This window comes from Ammospiza nelsoni, chromosome 3 (genome assembly GCF_027579445.1).
Source record: "Ammospiza nelsoni isolate bAmmNel1 chromosome 3, bAmmNel1.pri, whole genome shotgun sequence".
NCBI lineage: Eukaryota > Metazoa > Chordata > Aves > Passeriformes > Passerellidae > Ammospiza > Ammospiza nelsoni.
The window spans coordinates 64,050,863-64,071,555 of record NC_080635.1 but is presented as its reverse complement, the minus strand read 5'-3'; the positions used below and the strand labels follow the sequence as shown (position 1 = coordinate 64,071,555).

Genomic DNA, 20,693 nt, shown 5'->3' with positions numbered 1-20,693 from the left:
TTATCTTTGCCTTTTGCTTTTTGAGACACTGAAAGGAGGAGAAAAAAAAACATCAGATGTGTCTGAGTGATAGTACTGAGACTCAGAAATTGTAACTGGACTGGGGAAAAAAACCTTTTACCATAGGTGCCAGGAATGGAAGTCTGAATCTGACAGGGAAACTTGAAAGGCAGACTGTGTGACTTGTTTTGCTGGAAAGGTCTGCTGTTCTTTTCCTGTTTTCTCTTTATGGCCCAAATTTTTATGAAATTATCTTTTCACTGCTTTCTTGCACAAATGCAAAAGGAAAATATATAATTAAATCTAGTGGGTTTGTGTTTGTACTTGTATAAATAACTATTTATTTATTGTTACTGCACAGCAGCAAGGGGATAAAAAAGACTCCCAGTGTAGATGTGCCTACACAAATATTGTATTCATAAGGGAGCTCTAAAAATGAGCCCCAGCCTAAAAGGCAGATGCCATGTCCACTGTCTGGAATCTGGTATTTGAAGTTCATACACATAAGCATAGTAGCAGCCTTATCAGAAAGCATCAGTTTAGCATATATTTCAAAACTTCCAGTACTGACAGCTCGTACATCACTGATGAGTTGGCTGCATAGAGGTGAAAGATTTCTGATCTTCCTGTCAGCAAAAGCATATGTAGACCTGATAGAGAAGGTAATGAAAATATTCATGGCAGTTTTGACCCTCACTGCTATTTTTTTGTGCTGACCCTTCATTTATAAATGGATATGGGAAACAAATGAATCATCATTTTGTGGCAAGTATAAGGTTCAGTTTCCAGGCAGAAGTGGGTAGTTAATTAGTTATTGACGACAGTGCTCTTCAAGAGCGAGGGTAGACTGCATTTGTGTGTGCATTTGTTTCACTGTGTGGATTGTGTTGTTATCTTTAAACCATGGATTTGGGAAGGGCAGGTTTTGAGTGCTGTTTCACAGGCTGATAAAGCACAGGAAGCCATAAGAGCTTTCTCAACAGCTCTCTTGCAGTTGCCTGATATTCCCTTGCCACTTACCTTTGCAAAAGATACTGGGCATAATTGAAGTATGGTGTCTGATCCCAGCCAAAATCAGTGGAATCAATGGGTCTCTTCTGTCATTGATTATGTGCAGGTTGAAAAACGTAATTGGGCCCTGCCACAGATTAAAACCCAGTACACTGTTAAGGACATCTTCATTTTGGTTTTGGAGCTTTGTATTTCTACTGCTGGAATCTGTTGCCCTGTTGAGCAGAAATGCCATTTACAAACGTCAGAACCACACTGAATAAATGCAACTTCCACACTATGAAAGCAGATTTAGAGCTGGACTTCCTCATGCATAACAAGACTGCATGGCAGCTAGTGCTGACTCGTAGAACATCACAGACAGTAAAAATACCTGGTACAGCTGCTGGGAATTATTTGCATAACATATTGAGGGCTGAGAACAACTGCCACAAATTTTACATATCATCAATTCCCTTTATTTTTCTCGCATCAAAGCAACATGCCTTGCTTTTCTCCTGAAACACACCTGTAGGTAGAGGCCAATATTATACTAAAATGGGAGACAATTGGATTTTTTTATACCTACCTGAGCTAAACAAGTACAATTTGATCTTTCAGTTGGATATATGCAAAGTGACATATATATATATATATATATATATATATCATACCCACCCAGTTACTACACTTTCTTTCTCAGAAAAATCCTGATAGCAGTCTTCTTGAACAGCAATAGTCACATCTTTTTTCTAAGTGGCCATCTGATGAGTTAAGCAGAAGTCTCTGGAAATAAGTTTTGGAAGCATTTTCCTAATCAGCTTTTGTGTGCAGTGTAGACATGAGCTCAAGCCCCTGTGGCAGCAGTTCCTGTGCACAAAATCTGCTGTGGTTGCTCAGCAGTGAGGAGGGCATGGCAGAGGGGGCTCTGTTCTAGTGACTTCGGTGAGCCTATGAAAGCATGTCTTGTTACCTCCTTGGACTCATGTGGTTTTTCCACGCATCTCCAGGATGCTCAGAGAGTTTCTGTGCATATTTGTTATCAGTTCTACAGCAGTTGGATATCCAGCTTTTGTCAGTCAATGGTATTTGCAGTTTCAGTGCCTCTTCTGTTCTGAAATCTTACTCAGTCACAGAGAGGCACTGTCAGAATGGATTATTACAGCTCAGAATTACTTGAAAAAGTGAATGTAGAGGAAATGGAAGATGACAAAGATGGAAACCATCTGAAAAAGAAAGTCTTTTTCATAGGAAAATTAAGAAGCAGAGTTTCAAATAATGAAAGTAGCAATAACTTGAGATATAATTAAACAAGACTGTGTTGTAAATACTGCTGAGGCTGTTGAGCTTTGTGCATGAGGTATTTTCTGTGATTATTTGTCCTTACTGGGGTAAGAGGAGGTGTCAGAGAGTTGAAAGAGGTAGAAGAGCAGTCACAGCACAGAGAGCCCAAAGGCTGTTGGGCTGGAACTGAGCTGAATAAAAAAAACAACCTGCCAAAAAAACCCACAAAGACTTTTAGCAACTATATCTGCTCTTTGGCTGCTGGATGTGTCTGGAGAGCAGAATGTGCTTCAGAAACCCACAGTACCAAAGTGAGTGCAAACATCACTTCCTTAAACATATTGTTCTTCTTGTACCCCCACGAAGGACTACAACTCTAATCAATGAAATTGAGTTGTGGATTTAGAAAGCAAAAAGGGAGAAAGAAACTGATGGCATTTCTGGGGGTTTTAAACATTTGAGGGAAATCTGTAGTCCTGGGAAGGTGGGGGGGCACTACAGTAGGCATATTTCTATTTTGTTTTAGCAACCAGAGCATGGCTGTATTCTCAGAAACCACAATTCAGGCTCTAGGGGAAAAATGCAAAGTATCATTTACATGTCAGCTGTACTTCAATGTTTGTTACTCTTCTCAACACAGCACCATTGCCTTTTTTATTTTTTATCACTTTCATAAACTTATACAGGATAGGATTGTATGGAAGGAGAGTCAGATGAAAAGATGGTAAGGTAAAACTTCAATTTTTGTTATAAGAGAGCATCTTCATAGTTTCAGAAAGAAATCTCCATCTGCAGTTTTCCGGGAGGCTGTTTCTTTAAAAAGATGTTTTCAAGATTGATTGGTATCAGGTGTTCACTGCCATGTGCTGCAGGTGTTACCATGGTGACCACTCCACTCCTTTAGGCAGGCTGTCAGAGGCTATAATTGTGCTTTAAAAATCCTGTGTGCACTGTGATAACCTGCACGGAAATAAGCTGTAGCCTTGCTCAGACACAGTCTGCCTCTGAATTTGCTGATTTGTGACTGCAAGCCAGAGAGGATTGTATACTGATGTTTGGGGGAGATTTCTTTCCTCTCTCCCTTTTACATGAGACCAACAAGTACAATAGGCCCTACAATATAATGGGAAAGATTAAATTATTTTCACCACACTTCCTCCCCAGCCCCATTTGAGTCTGTGGCTCTTTCTGGTCTCAGGCCAGGAGATAAAGCTGGTTGGAGCTCTGCTGTGTCTATGTGGCTCTGCTTGTGTCTGCCGTCTGCTATGGCACGTGAAAAACAGGTGTTTTACTGACACACTGGCGTCTGTGTGGCTGTACTCCAGACAGTGGCAAGCCTGAAGTGCCTTCTCTGCCTGTGGCAAATCTCTGACCAGGGGTTAAAATTGAATTACCCTTCAAAATGCTGCTTGCTTACCCTTGTATTGCATGGGTCCTTATGCTGCAAACACTCATTTGCCTTTTTACCAGTGCAGCTGGCAGCAGTGCTTCATTTCTTCCTTAGGTTCTGCAGGATCAGGGACAGAGGTGCTCCTCTTTCCATACACTGCTTATGTCTGTGCAAAGGTAGTTTCCATTTTGCCTGCCACAATCTGCATTTCTGCTTCAAGCCAAGTAAGTTGTAGTTGACACAAAAAAGTAGTAAGATTGCAATGCTTATTTATTATCTTGAATTCTGCATCGGTAAGATGGAAGGTAAAGAGAAAAGTTGGTAAAGAGTGAGGAAATTATTAGGATGGGTTGAAGGTCAAGAGGCAAAGGCCAAAAGTGCAGTAGAGTTAGAGGCTATTGTGCATCATGCCCCAATTTCTCTGTATCCCAGCTACTGCTTCTCAGCAGCAGCCAAAAGTCCCAGGCTCATATTCCTATGGATGCCCTTAGGCAGGATGGTATCCTGGGAACCATGTTTTTTATAACTGGCTGTATCTTTGCTCTGTTGGTCTCAGAGGGCCTGGGTTCAAGACCACAGCAGCAAAAGAGCCCTACAAGAATGACTGAGTCTGTTGCATGAGATCAGATGGCAGGAAAAACTCTTAGAAAAAAAAATTTCCCCCATTAAATAAACCTTTCTGATTAATTCTTTCACATTTCTTTAATTTAATAGGGCTCGATCCTTTAAGTTGCTAAACAGCTTTTACCTCTCCCCAGCAGAGGCAGAGAATTGTAGACATCAGCAGAACTCAGTACTCTGCAGAGTTAAGAACAGAAATTGACCATTTGGACCTTCTGTGTCCTGGTAGTCTCTCTTAAGCCTCCAAATGCTATTTTGGAAGACAAAATTATAAAATAAGATGAAATAAGTATTTATGGCCCCAGTTGTACAGAGTGCTAAAGAAATTGTTTCAAGGATGCAGCTATGAAAACTGGACATGCAATCGAGTGCTCATGTGTACCGGAGCTGTGCGCTACAATGGTGTGTTGTGCTGCAACTTGGATTTCAAATGGCATTTGATTGTATAGTATGCTTCAGTTTATTGATTTTACATTTTCCTCTCTTGTATTTGAGATGTCTTTTGCTAGGTATTAAGTGGGCTTTAATACCACACATAAATGGAAAACCTACACAGAGTTGAAGGTGAGTGTAATTAGCAGTCCTCTAGGTCAATTTTATCATGTCCCCACTGTATTAAGTATGTGCCCTGCAGCTGTGTTGGGCATCTTTTAGCAGCCACAGCTTCTCCAATGTTCAAATTCTTAAACTGAAATTTCCCATTGGCTTTTAATTAGATTAATAAATGAATGTGCAATCGGTGAGCTGTAAGGAAAGTTTCCAAATATAGAAACAACTAAACCAGACCCTAATGCAGTCATCGAGCAGTTTGAATAATTAAATATCAAAAGCAGATAAAGAACAAAAGAAGTCAGACTTTGCATAAGGTAGAGCATGATATGAAGACTGACTGGTATCTGAGGGGATGGTAAACAAGAGCATCTGTCCTTTCAAACACTACATTTATTAATAAATAACAAGCATTATAATGGGTTGCTTTGCATCTAACTGTGTAAATAAGACTGGAAAATGCCAGCCAAAGCTACAACAGACAGCACAATCAAACACTGAATTGTTTGGCATAAAAGTGAGAGCTTCCATGGCTGGTTCCTTAGTGGAGAAAAGTGACACGGAAGGTGATGTAACTTACTAATTATTGACTCATTCTTCATGTTTTTACTTCTGTTTCTCTGATTCCTTCTTTCTTTGTGGGGAAGCGCTTCCCCTTCTGCTTTTGCTGTGTTCCTCTAAGCAACAGAAACATGCAACAAGAAAACCGTCTGGAAACCGGACTCAGTGCCAGCCCTATTGAGAATAAAAAAAGCTGATTTTTGTTGCCTGATTTGGAGTACCACATGCTCTGTTCTGTATGTCTCACAGCCAAACTGGAAATCTGTCACCGTGCCCAGTTTCCAAAACATGGAGACTCTTAGAATACAGATTCCTGCTGTATCAGTGGATAGTTCCCCATCTTTTTCACACCTGTTGGGTTGAGCAGCTCAACCTGAAAACTCTTTATAACTGTAACCATCTTACCTTGCTCTGTGCGTTGCCCACAGTAAACCTGAGCTAAGAAGGAGCCTTTTCTTCATGATGACAGTGAAACCCTGGCACAAGAGGTTGTGGAGTTTCTATCCTTGAAAATATTCAATAGCTGAAAGGACAAATCCCTGATAAATGTGATCTGAATTAGTTATTGACTCTGCTTTAAGTAGGAAGTGGGAGTAGATGACCTCCTGAGGTCTTTCCCAACCTGAATTATTCTATGATTTTATAACAGTGAGTTTTCAGCCTTGATACATCCTCTGCTTCTGGCTCTTTCGCAGTCACCTCCTCCTGTCCTGCTCTCAGAGACCTACACGCAATGCAGAGTAACACTGCTGTTCTTCACAAGAGAACCTTGGTGACATGATGAAAAGTGTGTTGGTTTTGAGATGTGGACAAAACCCTGCCTTGTCTTCATAAGAGAGTTGCTTAGCCAGGACTTTTAGGCAGCTGTCTCAGCAAGAAAATGTTTGCTTTCCTTTCATGCTGCCATATATTTTATTTAGAATGATTCTTTGCTGTCTTTCACATTGCTGTTCATCTGGAAGCTGCTACTTGACTTTTCAAAATGGTGGCTGGCAAGAAGCCATAGCAGTAATTAGCAGGAAGGCAGAACAGAATTCCAACCAACACTTAGCTGAGGTATTTTAGTATCTCAAAAATGAAGGGGTTTTTCTGCTTCAGCAAATGAATAAATAATACTGTCTAGAGTTCCAGCCTCAAGCAAGTTCAAATAACTTGTATTCAGGGTCCAAAATAAAGTGGAGGAATTTCTGGGAGCAGGAGCAGGAAATGAGCCAAAGACAGTGGATACATGTTCATTTAGGCAAAAAGACAGATGGGAAAAAAAAAATTAAACCACATACATCAAAACCAGGTGTCATTGGCAAGAGACTGAATGACTTCTTGCATGAGAAAAGTGTAAAACATGTTTCACACCCAGTCAACACCTTTACTGATTCTGTGCCAGGGTTCAAACCTATGCCAGCCTGTCCCTGTGGCCTTGTAAATGTGCTTGGAGAAGAAGATGGTTATGACCAATGCTGAAGTTTAAGCTACTGTTTCTACCTGACTGCCTCATCCATTTACTCCCATCTGAACAGAAGAACTCTGTTTTGTTAACTTGTTTTCACCATGAAAGAGTTGATTGTTCTTTTCTATTTTTTCAGGATGCAGACATTTTAGTGTATTCCTAAATTTATGGGTGTTGAAATTCTGAAGCAAGCATCAGTGGATTGTAGCCTCTGAGAAGCCACCAGAGTCTGCTTCCTCCCAGACCTTTCTTCATGTCTCATGCACCCCATCTGTTCAGAAAGTCTTCAGCAAAGTCAAGCAGGATTCCTTGCTTTGATTTAAATAGGTTTTTTTTAGTTGCCCCAGAAGCAGTGACCCTAATTCATTTTTATATGCAGAGCTCTTTTTCAGAAGACTAAACAGAATAAAGTTGAACTACTTTGTACTTTTCCTAATTATATTACTTGTTCCCTTCTCCTCCTCAGCTGACTTTGAGAAGAGCTCAGCAAGCTCATGCTTTTCTTCAGCAGCAGAGTCACAATTCATATAGAATGGGCAGATACAAAGACATCATCCAAAGTGTGCCTATGAGTAGTCTGAAATAATGACTTAATAATAAATCTGAAATAATGTTAGGAAAATTCCAGAATTTATTTTCTTTCCTAGAATTGAAGAGACTGCAAGGTCAAATTTCTTATGTGGATTAATGAGTGTAGAGTTTCTAAAATTGTGTTGAAGTATATTACAAGAACACTTTTTTTGGCCACTGTTGGGTGCTTGGTATTGCATTTTTCTCTAAAAATGTTACTTTGAAGAGGAAAATTGCAAGATTGGCTTACAATAAGGAGAACAAAGAGTCTCTCCCAGAAAACACAGGGCCTTGGGTTGACAGAGAGGTGGAATGATAACTTTGCCTGTCAAAAGTCACTTCATTTCATCCAGTTATGCCACGTTTAAAATTGGTCCTCATTGTTTTCCTTAGCAATTGCAGAATTTATTAACTTCAAATTCAGTTATTAACTTGAGATGTGTCTGAAAACTTCTCTCCAAAAAAGCCATGTAAGCAAGGCTTTTCAGAACTTTGGCAAAACAACTTTCTATTTGGTGAGGGGAGCAAAAGAAAGGGCATTTTATGACGTGTGATGAAAGATGTGTTGTCATCAGTTCAGGCCTCACTGTGTGATGGTCCAGCTCTTTAACTTGGTGCAGCTTGTCATTGTTTGGCAATTGGGGTGACTGTAGGAGTCACATGACAAACACAAAAATTGATGCCCAGAGGGTCTAAAATAATGGCATAAATAACTTCTGCTTATTTTGGACGTGTTTGTGGTCTCTTTATCTCTGGAACTGTGTGTGTCTAACAGCTTACACTGACCTCCTTTAGTATTTTCAGAATTCTAACTCCAGTGTTCCTCAGAAACTAGAGTTAGAAACTAATGTATGCCATGCACTTAAACTTTACCAAAGGCTGGCAAGAGGCATAGGGTTTTTTTCCTGAGTATACTTGTATTAAAACTGTCAAATAACTCTCTCTCCAGTGTGAATAATCACTGTTTGAGTTTGGTACATGCACATAATATAAAGAATTGGCAATTGACTCTTCAACTTTCTTATAATGCGGTTACTTTCTTTATAGATGTGGTCACTCCTCATTGGCAGGGACAAATTCTAACAATCTTTCCCCCAGGGAGATTAGAAAAACAAACTATTAGGTGTGGTGAGTCAACATAGCATGCAAAGAGAGGCAATTACAACTGTCCTGTCATCAGATCAGTAGGTCTGTATTGTGATTAATCTCATTTACTTCCAGTTGCAAGAAGCATGTAAATGTCATAAGATGCTTTGTCACTCTTGTCCCCAAGAGAACAGTGTCTTGTTGCGGTCCTTTTTAGTCCTTTGTCAGTATTTTGGTAATGTAATGTTGGCAATACAAGAAAAATATTCCTTCGGAGAAACATTCAGCAGTTCCTTGCTGCATAGCCAATGTTATTAGTGTCAAGTCTTACTTAAATAAATATACAGTGTTTTGGTTTGATTTTGTTTTGGTTTTGCTCATGTTTGGTTTAACCCTTTCTAAAAGCTCTGTGCTTTAGACAGTTTTTAGCTTCCAGTTTTTAGCTAGGAGCTAATTGGAGAAAAGGACAGGTAAGAATTCATGGCTTGTGGGGAGAAAACAAGCACAGTTACTACAGTACTCAGCTGGAAAAGTGGAAGTTATGAATGTTTGGTTCCAAGGACTCTTCTTGTATAAGAAATAGTCACTGCATAAATTACAGAAGCAGGTTTCTTTAGGTTACAAGAATAATATTTTTCCTTTGTATTTCAAGTGGTGGCCTGACAAATGCCAGTCCTGACCCCCAAATTTTGTGACATGGGGTTTTTTTCACTCAATAAAAGCATTGCCTTAGTGGTTGAAGTGTGAAGACTAGAGCAAAACTGGAGTTGACATCCAAAAAATAGAATTTCAGTTACAATACTTCTGCACAGTGGAAAGTGCTGTTGCTCAACTTAATTTCTTCCCTGGGGATCAAAGCATTTGCCTGGGAGACAACAGCTCTAGGCAGTTTTTCTTCAAATCCCAAGGTATTCCTCTGTGCATGTTTTCGAAAGGAAGAATGAACCATGCCTGGTGCTTTGAAGGAGTCATTGCAGAGGTGATGATTTCTTTATCAGCTGAAGCGAGCAGTGAGTAGATGCAGGTGCTGCCTGGCAACCAGAGCAAGGCAAAGTCTGTGATGAGTGGGATCCCTAGGCGGGCCCTTCTCCTAGGTGTTACCTGATGGTTAGTTCCAGGTGGCTCTTCCTTCATATATGAAATTTGTAGACTGAAGTAATTTTCTGAAGCATCCAGCTTGGGAGAAAAAACGTTGGCATCCAGTTCTGCAGTTTGGCTTCTCTGTACTTAGCAGATCTGCTACCTCAAGCAAAGGTGACACAGCACCTCTCATACATAGACATGTTCTTGGCTTAAGAATGTAGAAAGTCCACCCCCAGATGCTGTGAAGAATTGTGGTGTGTGAAATGAGAAAAAAAGGCACTATCAGTTACAGGGACAGTAGTGGGCCTTCATCACAGCAGTCCACAAAAGGTTTCACTTTGCAAATGACTACTTGCACTGGGCTTAGCTCCTCCTTTATTCGCTTTAGACAAAGGTCTGGGTTTATTAGTTTTAGGATAACCCTAAACAATTTCATATCCAATGAAATTCAGAGAACTTCTTTTCATCCCTAGTTATCTCACCTTAATGGCTATGGCAAGAGTATTCAGAAATAAACAAAATTGGATGATGTATCTCCTCAGACATCAGCGTAGGAATGTCCACATCTAATAATACAAAATAAATGCATGTTACAAATAAGCTGAAATGCCTTTATATGTGTCTCATAAACCTAAGAGCATTCATCAATCCATTAATGTTTCATGGTCTAATTTTGATTTCGTCAAAAATTTCAAAAATTTGGCCTTTAAAAAGACTTAACTAAACTTCTCAAATGCACTAAATTCAAGTTCAGAATACTTTGTCCATATGTTAACAAATTAATAAATAGAACTTCTTATTGTAGAAAAAGTCAGCAAGTAAGAGTCTCAGAAGTAATACCTGAAAAATAAATTTCTTGAAATGCAAAAGCGATTTCATAAATGATGACGTGGCAGAGTGGACTTTACACAACCCAAGTATGTTGTTTGGGAGTCTCTGAATGTACTCAATGCTGCAAGACCAACAAAGTTCATCTGGGTTTACAGCAAATAACCTGTCCTTGCATATGTAATGGGCAAACTTTCCTTAAAGTGTTCTGCTGCATATTAGGAAGCTCTTAGATCATTATTTTATCTGGCACCAAACCACTTCCTAAACTTCAAAGTGTGAAAGTTTGGTTTCTAAGTCACAGTTTTGGAAGCTGCAGTAACTGTTCAGAAAAATCTATCCTTTAGCTGGTAGAATCCCTAAAGAGCTGCAAAGATGTGTAATATATGTGCTTTTGTTCTTCAAAGTAGAATAGAGAGAACCTATCAGCAGACCTTTTGTATGTGCATGGTGTTTTCTGCCTCTCCTCAGCACTTAGGTACCTATAAAGCAGCCAAAATCAATACACAAAATGTCAGGTTTGAAAGGGCATGTGTGCAAAGAGAGCATTTTGGGCTAAGCCTGTGGTTCAAAGCACTGACTGTACTAACAATTTGTCCAGTAATGTAGTAAAAGCAAGGGGTTTGGTCTTCAGGTGAGCAACAGATTTGGAACAAGGCAGCATTTTAGCTTGAGATAACATTCACAATTTGATGTTTCCCTGCTTATAGCAGGCATGAATTACTGAAGGGAGGGGAATGGAAGGATGACAACAGTTTGGGAAAAGGGCTAATGGTGCTGTTGCCATTGCATTACCCCAGCTGGGCTGTGTGTGAGCATCAGCATGGTATCAAGGACGTACCTTCTTTCTGCCTCTGTAGAACACGTAGTGTGACTCTGATAACATTTTCTGTCTCCCTGTATTCACATTACTCTCTCCAGATCCTGGTTCTTAATTATAAACCCATTCTTGCTTTGCCTTGCCAACTATTCTAAAATAAATGGAGCATATTTTGTAACTGGTGGCCAAAGAAAGGTACATCACTGAATTTTCTTCTGGATGGTGTTAATTGAGCAAAACTAATAAAATAGGCATAGCTGATATGCACAAGAAGTAAACTAATTTTACAGAGTGCTAAAAGCTTCAGGCAAGATTGTGGTTTTCCTGTACATTTATGCTCTCTTTAGTGTATTAGCTGCTGTGGCAGAAATGTTGAGGTGGAAGCTGAAAAGTAGCACAACTTATTTGGAAGTATTTTGAAATCCAGTAATATCTCTGGGGTGTACCCATATCTACTTCAAAATGCTGACCTTTGTTAATATTCTAATAACTTTCTGGAGCAGCATTTTTGTAACTAGCAGCTGTGAAACAGGCAGGAGTTCTCTGAGCCCTCCACAAAGTTTGTACAGTGTTGCATGAAGTGATTACATTATTTCTCAACATGAAAGTGCAGTGAAAAGAATGTTCATCCAAAAGAGAATCTGGAGAAGAAAAGGTTATACTTGCCAAGAGCTAAATTGTCAAATACATTGGTGTAGACTCTAGTGTGGTTTCATATTGTACCCAAATTAATACATAAGTTGTTTGAAGGCTAAATAAATAGCCATTTAAACAAATTGTTTCCTTTTTCAACCTTTTTTTCCTGTCTAGGTCAAATATTTCAAATAGAGATGATGTTGCAGAGAAAAGGAATCTGTATGTAGGCAAATTATTTTCTGTTTCTGCTACCTAATTTTGTGTCCACTGATATCCACTGAAATATCCATTTTTCACTTAGTAAATAAGTAATCAGCTGATATGAACAATTTGTGGTAAAATCCCTATCTCAGTTGCCCCAGTGCATATCTAGAGAAACATAACTCCTGTGAGATTGATTAGATTTACAGCAGGTGAGTTTTATTCAGCTTGGGTCTTCTGTGCTGGAAGAAACCTATTCCGTGGTAAATAAACCCCCTCAGCCCCCCCCATTTGTAGGTGACCCTTGAAAAATGTCAGATAGGAGCAACCTTGACTTAGTGCAGAACATTGAATCATTTCCTCAACCAAGAAGTTAATTTTTCTTGATTGTTTCTTTCCCTCTTTTTTTGCCCTGTTGACGTACATGGCTGACAAGATGTGTGTGGCTTCAAATTGCTGCAGCCTTTCTGATTTTTACAAGCAGAGAGGCTTTTCCAGTGGCAATTTACTTCTCTTGTAGTTATGTGATGGCAAGTTATTTTTGTGGAGACAGTGGAATGTGGAGCTGCTGGCACAGCTTGAGCAGTGGCTCTCTTCTGTAGCTCATGCTGGTCCCTCCTGAAGGCATGCTGTGGGGCTGAAGGCATACCTGAACCATGAACTTCAGGGTACTTAGCATTTTGGGGGGCAGAATTGTGCAGATCACCAAGAAGCCGTACTAAATGACCCCCACCCCCTTACAAGCTTCTTGATTCTTCATCCAGATCAACTGACAGCTAATACAAAATTAAGCAGTGTGGTTATTTCCAGCTAGCTTTCTTGTCTGCTGTGAAACTCTCCATGTTCAGAAGCTGAAATACAAACTCCTGTTTAGATATTTGCTGAAAATGTGTTGGCAAAGTTGTATTTATCTTAGAGCAGTGTGAGGGCAGTTTTTATGCCGCAGTGACGTGTTCTCTGTTTGGATAGCAGGATGCCACAGAACAGCCACGGCTTGTTGCTTACACGCTGTCCAGGCAGCAGTTGCCACCTTTGGGGTGAACGTAACAGTGCTGCTGGTGCAGAGGGATTTGCCTTCCATTATGAGAGGATGGAGAATTCCTTTAATGGCACTGTTGTTAAGGATTTACTTTTGTACCAGAAGCACCCTGAATGAAAAGGCTGAAGTCCAGAAGTCTACCTGTATGGCATGCTCTCTGTATGGGAATTTGTTATCTGTTCGTTTATTTCAAATGTATGCAAGTTTATCTTCCTTCTTGGCAACAGTTCAGCTTTCCCTTGGTGTTTTGCTGTAGTCAGCTGAGAAGACAGACATTGAGATCACTTTCCAGTTGTTTCTGGGTGTTTCTGGTATTCATCAGCCTCCTCTTTTTGCTGTCCTGTAAGTAGCTTTTTTCTTATGCTCTCATTTGCTGTATTGTATTCTGTACCTTTTTGAGCTGTTTCTAAAACATTTTGACAGGGTTTCATTAGCATCTGCCTTTTCTAAAGAACTTTAGTTAATGAGCTATGCATGTTTCTTTACTGCCTTGAACAGACTAAGCAAACAGAGAAGTTCCCCTTTATTTAAATGTTCGTAGCTTTGCCAGTGTTCTCCTTCTGCTGGGTTTTGCACACTGTGGGTGTCATATTTGTCTTCTTTAGGCTCCCGTTTGAAATGCTAGAGCTAGCTTGTTGTTTGGTATAATAAATGTGTTAGATTAAAAGCCAAAAAACATCCATATTATATGTTAAAATTATTTTCTTTGGCTGTGACTACCAGTGCTTTAGGGAGTTCCCTGCTGAGAAGTACAGAAATGAGTTCAGTTTCTCTGTGGGTACATCTTTTCCTCCTTCAGAGGGGAAGAGGGATTCATTGGGTGAAACCATTTATTTGGCCCTAAAATGCAGACTGTCAGGTCAGCCCTGCAGAGACATCTGTATCAGAGCCAGGTTTCTGGAGCTCTTTGTGACCATGCGGAATCTGAGATGGAGTATTGGACACAAACAGCCCTGAACTGAGCAAGAATAGCTGGTTTTGCTTGTCCTTGGCCTTCACGCAGTCATCACAAATGTGAGGGACTGCAGTTGAGGGAGAAGTGCTGAAACTTCTCAGGTAGGAACAAATCTTGCTCTTACTTTTTTCCCTCTGTCAGCAGACATGAGCAGGAATTTTGTGGAGGGGGTATCTGCAGGGATTTATTTTCTGACAGCGCTCTCCTAAACCTCCATTTCATTGAACAAAGCTGAAGTGGTTTGGTTGATGTTGTAAGGAACAGAATGTGATCCATGGTTTTAAAAAGAGACTAGCATACAGGGGCTTTTCAGTGAAAGGTTGTGCCTGTTCATCTGCAGTCAAGACAAGGCAGAACTATTTCTGCATTTTTTAAAAGAAAAACACAAGTTAGAAATAAACCTTTCAGCTGCTCATTTTAAAGTGATACATAACGATGCAGCAGAGAAGAGCAGAGAAAAATGTTACCATGCCTGTAATCTTTGCTAGCTCTTCAAGAACAAGAGGTCATCTGCAGAAAGAGTCCCTTGAAATCTCCCTATCTGCAGTTTTCCATCCAGATTCATGCAAGGCTCTAGAGAGGAGATGTAGGCTCTACTCATCTCCAATGCTGAGTGAAGTTTAGAAAAAGAGAATCCACCATCTCTAAGGGTATGCACTCAACGGGAGACCATGACAAGCATCTTCATATTTTTGACCTTTTTAATATATAGGTCTTAATACAGTAATAAATCCCTGTGGTGGTGTTCACAGGGCTCCTAGGATGAGGGAAGAGACGAGAATCTTGGCTCCATGTTTCAGAAGGCTGATTTATTACTTTATGATATATATATTATATTAAAACTATACTAAAAGAACAGAAGAAAGGATTTCATCAGAAGGCTTGAAAGGAAAGGAATGGAATGATAATAAAATATTATAACTGACCAGACAGTCTGAGACAGCTGGACTGTGACTGGCCATTAATTAGAAACAACCACATAAGACCAATCAAAGATGCACCTGTTGCATTCCACAGCAGCAAATTATTGTTTTTCTTTTCCTCTGAGGCTTCTCAGGAGAAAAATCTTGGCAAAGGATTTTTCATGAAATTATCATGGCTACAAATCCCAGTATATGAACCAAGGAGTAAATATTTTGGGTACTACAACATCAGCATAATCTGTCAATGATCTACACTTGTCAGTATCACTGCCAGGTTTTCTTTTGAAATGTTCAACCCATATTTCCACAAAAAAAACCCCAAGAAACCCTCCTATGGAATTTCCATTAAGGAATGCACATTAAGGAATGTGTGTTTCTGGGAAAGACACATGTTTGCAGAGTATGTCCTCTAAAATGGTCTTGGTGTTGGTTTCAATCTATTTAGAAACAGATGTATCAGCTTGCAGAAAGATTCGCTCAGAGATAATGTCTGTTTTTTTGCCTTTTCTCTCTTTCTGTGCTTAATAGGATAAAATAGAAAAAAAAAAGACTTCTGAGGAATCTGCATGGAAAATAAAAAAATCAAAGAAGACATTAATTTACACTGTCGAGTGTCAGACTGTTATTTGATTATGCTGAAAATACTAGAAAAGGAAATGTTCAGAGCTCATAGGCATTTTAGGAGAGGTCATTAGCTTAGCAGATGGGGAAAAATTGTTTCTAAGCATTCTGCAGTTCCTGAATTCACACATTACACAGGTAGATACATGCTCTGACCAAATGTTGTGGAGGCTGCAAAACCTTAGGAGTTTGCCAGGGGGTTGTTATTTCCAGTTAAACATAAAATCTGAAGGCTACAGGATGTCAGTGCTGAGCAGTAATCTTTATACAAGGGGAAAAGGGTCCTTTTGTGTTCCTCATCCCCCTGCAGCAGAGTGTCTTCAACAAGGGATTGAAATGGCAGGTGTGAGTAACTCCAAATGGCACGTGTGACTCCCCCTCTGCAGGTTGTGTTGCTCATTCTTGTGTCTTTCTGTGGGGAGATTCACCTCTGGTGCTGCCTGGGGAAGAGCCTTTGCAGGGATGGTGGAGAATTTTGCTGTGGTCCTTCTGTGGGGCAGGGTGGGAGAGGCTGGGTGAGGAGGGGGACACTGGCCCTTCCTTGCCATGCATGGAGAGAGCATGTCTGTGAGCATGTGGATTTGCTGCTGTAGCACAGAGAAAGAGGAGAGAAGGCATTTGCTGCCATGGCAGGGTAGGAAGACGGGAGGCAGGGCTGGTGCTGCCTCTTTCAGGGTAAGAGGAGGAGTTGAGGTGAAGGATGTCCCATTGCCTGCATGACCTCTGTGGCTGTCAGGGTTTGACTGGTCTTGTCTCAGTGCTGGATGAGAGCACAAAGGAACAAACCTCCTCTGATAAAGCCAAGGTCTGGGATTTCCTTTTCTTCTAACCTTCTAGGAAATGTGCTGTATTACTGAGGCTGTGTATGGGCTCTTTCCAGAGCAAGTTATGTTTGTGGGCTTACAGGGATGAAACCACAAAGTGAAAATTTTCAGAAGGGTCAAAGAACCTGGTGACTTAAGTAGTGGCCATATCCATAGCAACTCAAGCTCACTATCCTCCCACCCTGTGCCAGTCCCTGAATACTGGCAAGTAACTCTTCAGGAGCAGTCAGAGATCTGTGTCTTTCCTAGACCTGGTGAAAAAGTTTTATTAAAATTGATTCAGGAATTACATGGTACCATCCCTACAGAGTGGAAAAGCAGATTAACCTTTTCCTCTGAGCTTTCAAGATGAAAATCCTATCCAATTCTGCTCCAAAGGGAAGCAATGTTTGCTTAGACAAACCTTGCTTGTTACTTCTGCTTCTCTTGTGAAAGAATGGCATTGCTCAAACATGTCAAAATCACCCACCTCTCACTCAGAATATAGCAGGCTGAATGTTAAATTAAAACTAAAAATATGAGGAGAAAGCAAGCTGATTGTTAAACTTTTAAATCCAAAGGATTCAGTATGTGGAACTTACACTCAATGTTGTTTGTATGACAAACAGGAACAAGACTTGATTGCTTGTTTATATTTTGGATTTCATTCCTTCACTTTCCTTAAGCCCATGAGAGCCCATGGGTTAATGGCCTATGCAGATTAAGAAAGTTTAAAAAATGTTCTGTGGATCATGGTATCCAAGCTAAAATAGCTTAAGGGTCCAGCCGTACTTAGAATCATTCACATAGAATGGTTTGGGTTGGGAGGGATCTTCAGGGGTCATTTAGTCCAACCCCCCTGCCAACGGCAGGGACACCAGCAACAGGATCAGGTTGTTCAGAGCCCCATCCAACCTGTCATTGAAAGTTTTGAGTGATGGGGCATCCACCATCTCTCTGGGAAACCTGTGCCAGTGTTTTACCACCTCCTGTAAAAAAACCATTCTTATGTCTAATCTAAATCAATTTCCTTCCGTTTAAAACCATTTTCTCTTGTCCTGTTACAATAGGCCCTGCTAGAAGTTTTTATACTAGATCCCCTTTCAGTATTGAAAGTCTGAGTATTTCATTCAAATAATTTATGAAAAGCACACTTTAACCTTCTACTGTCATCTTTTAAATCATCCTATATGTACTGGTGATTTTCATAGCCTCCTTATCAATTGAAATATAAATACACCTTTTTTTGGTCCCTATTTAAAGCACTTAATCCAGGTGTTTCAATAGCTGGGCATGTTTATTGAAGGATCATTTATCAAAATGGAAAGGGTTCTTTGAAAGCCATCTGCCTTAATTAGAGATATTTTTAATTGAATTAATTTAAAATACATTAATTCAGCTGTGTGGAAATGACTTGCCTGCCACTCTCATACATGCCCTGGAAAGGTCTGTTTTGTGGTTCTTGTTCTTGAAAAACAGATAGGCTATAATAATTGGAGGTAGGGATTTGCTTTTATGGCTTAGATTTTTTGAGAGACAATAATTTTTCTCAATTGCCAAGTAAGCTTGCTGAGTCCATAAAATAATTTCCTTAGCATTTTAGTAGAATTTTGATTGAAATATGTCTTCTTTTTATGAAAAAGGGTCTATAACTGTGAAGACCTAAGATAGGAAGGCTGGTTTAGTGTCCCAGGCTAAGGTCATTAGAGTGTAATAGAGATGATTCATATGTTCATAAAATAGAAGTATATTGAAAGGCTAAATAAATTAAACCAAATTAATCCCATGTGTATTTTACTGACTTGTTTAGGCTTGTAGCTACTATGAATTTTACCTATTAGACGTATTCTCCTAAGAAAAAGGGACACTCTGAAACAGCATGAAAGTCAGGGAGGTTTATAAATTGCTGTGATCGATGATATCCTTTCAGCAGAGGAAACAGAATCATCTAAAAGTAGGAAGGGGGAAGCAAGTATAGCCCTGCAGATGAACCCTTCACCTGAAGCATAAAATTAATGCAAAATAAGTTTTAAGGGGAAAGTTCTTAATGTGCTTTATGGATAATCATGTAGCCTATTTCTTTCCTTCATTACTCCTCAAGAGATTGTGGAATTGTGGACTTTTGATTTATTTAATTTCTTTCATTGGTGATACTCAGTGGATCAGTACTTAGCTGGCTTATTTCCAGAAAATTTAAGAATAAGATGCTCTCAAATACTTATGCCCCTATATTCCTTATTCTGTGGAAAAAGCTTTTCCCTCAGTCTGAATCTTCTGGCAGAGGATTTAATCTGAGGGTTTTGTTATTCTGATCCTTTGAGCCTGTGGGTGTAAATACCCTGTGGTCTCTGCCCATGGTGCCGTCACAGATTTTTCTGGTGCACAGGTAACCAGAGACGGCATCATCAGGTGTCCTTTCCCCTGGAGATAACTCTAATCACCAAATCTGACTGGGACAAATCTGACTCAGTGATCTGCTCTTGAATGTCAAAGCGCTTGTTTCTAGTACTGTGTCCTGGCTGTATTATCAAATTTCAGTGGAAGCAACACAAGCCTTGCAATTAGGTGAAATATGTGGGGAACTGCAGGGTCAAATTGTAAACCTGTGCTATCAGGATATGTCTCAGTGAATTGTAATTGATTGAATTTATTTTTTTACTTGCAATTTAAAGTCTATTGTAAATATAATTGAGAAAGTCTTGTGAATCAAGGTCATTATCTAACTTAAATTATAAGCCTAAAAGAAGACGGATTTCTTAAATCTCAGTCTGTTTTCTTGGTGAGTCACCATGAGAGGGGGCAAATTTTCCTAGCTGTAATTTCATCAAAATCAGTAAATAGGACCACTGCAAAGATTGAACAGGTAAACTGTGACCTCAATGAAATTGTATTAGAGCAAGCATGATGTATGCTGGAGAATGAAATTAAAATGAAGGATTATTCATTGAATATTGAAGAAATACTTTTTCTGAAGCAAAAAAAAATATGGTAAAGTATAATATAGTATAAATGGAACATACCGAGCAAGGAGCTGAGGGTCCTCATTTAAAATGCAATTGTTGAAGACAGTGCAGCAAAGTCATATAACTTCTCAAAATGTATCCATATGTCCTATTGATTTTTCATCTTTGTGAGTGTTAAAGCCACTGACATGTCAAGGAGAGCAGTAGGAAACTTAAGTAACTCATTAAAGGTTTTTTCAGGGCACCAGGTTGACTTGCAGTTGGAGGTAAGCTCCATTTTCCTTGTATTAGACTTCACTTGCCAAATGGCTGTTTCCTGCCTGGGCTCACTTTAACAGTCACCAGATTAAATCTGAAAAACACAGTGTTCTCTTCTCTGTTGGTTCATCTTCCCCTGAGGACAAATTGAACCAGAATGATTTTGCAGAATTTTGCAGCACCTGTGGTGGTCTAAGAAAAAATTCTTAGGGAAAGAAATTATCTTTTATTAGTTAGAAAAATGTAATTGGAAAACCTTTGGGTAGACCAGTAGAGATAGCTTTTTAGAATTATCCTGCGATAGTTCACTTATATAAGCAAAATCAAAGACCTTTTACTGTCCTTGAACTGAGTTAATAAAATAATATTTTATTAACTATTTAAACATTTACTGAATTGAGCAAATAGTATTTTCTTTCCACCATCCTATTCAGTGAAGAATGCCAAATGAGGTTTTTTAGATTGGATTTCCAGGAGCATTCTTGGATGAGCCGGTAAAATAGTTCAGGAAGCTCAGATCATTTGAGGAGTATGAGACACAATTGAAGTGAGAAATAGATTAATAATTTGGGGGGAAATAGTTATGCAGAGCTTCATGGCAAAAGCAAAGAGCACTGAGACTCCAAGAACCGTGTTTGAGAGAAGTGTTGGGGTGATGTTTGCAAGATACCCGAGTGGCTCTCAGACTGATACTTGCTGAAAAGGGTGGTAGAGATGTTCCCATCAACAATAAGCACTACTGAAATAGCTGAAGTTGTCAACTGCTTTGCCTGTCAGGCAGAATAATAAAAAACTTGGAGTGTTAGATTTACAGACTTGCTTATGACAAAGACAAGCAGGCTTTCTTGCAGCTTTCCATGGTAAATAAAATGAAATTAGCCTTTATTAGTATGTTAGTACTTTTACTACTCAATAAAGAATAGATTTAAGCTTACATTGTTTTAAATGCTGTTTCCAGTCCTCTATGAGTAAGTAGCAATTTAATACTAAATTTCACTTCATTTTTGTTCGTTTGGTTTGTGTTGGTATTTTTGCTGTGTTTGGTGTTTTTTTGTTTGGTTGGGG

The 20,693-nt window shown here is 39.5% G+C and overlaps 1 protein-coding gene across 4 annotated transcripts in view; it reads left to right on the top strand.

Annotated features, from left to right (window-relative positions):
- Nucleotides 1-20,693, top strand: part of PKIB (cAMP-dependent protein kinase inhibitor beta) — a 53,264-nt gene that overhangs the window by 19,633 nt on the left and 12,938 nt on the right. The window contains exon 1 of one of the 4 annotated variants that reach the window (XM_059469588.1): nt 13,403-13,447. The exons of the other annotated variants lie outside the window; for them this stretch is intronic. The gene's annotated coding sequence lies outside the window, so the exon portion shown is untranslated. Of the gene's footprint in view, nt 1-13,402; nt 13,448-20,693 lie in introns of those variants that run through there. 4 annotated transcript variants of the gene reach the window in all.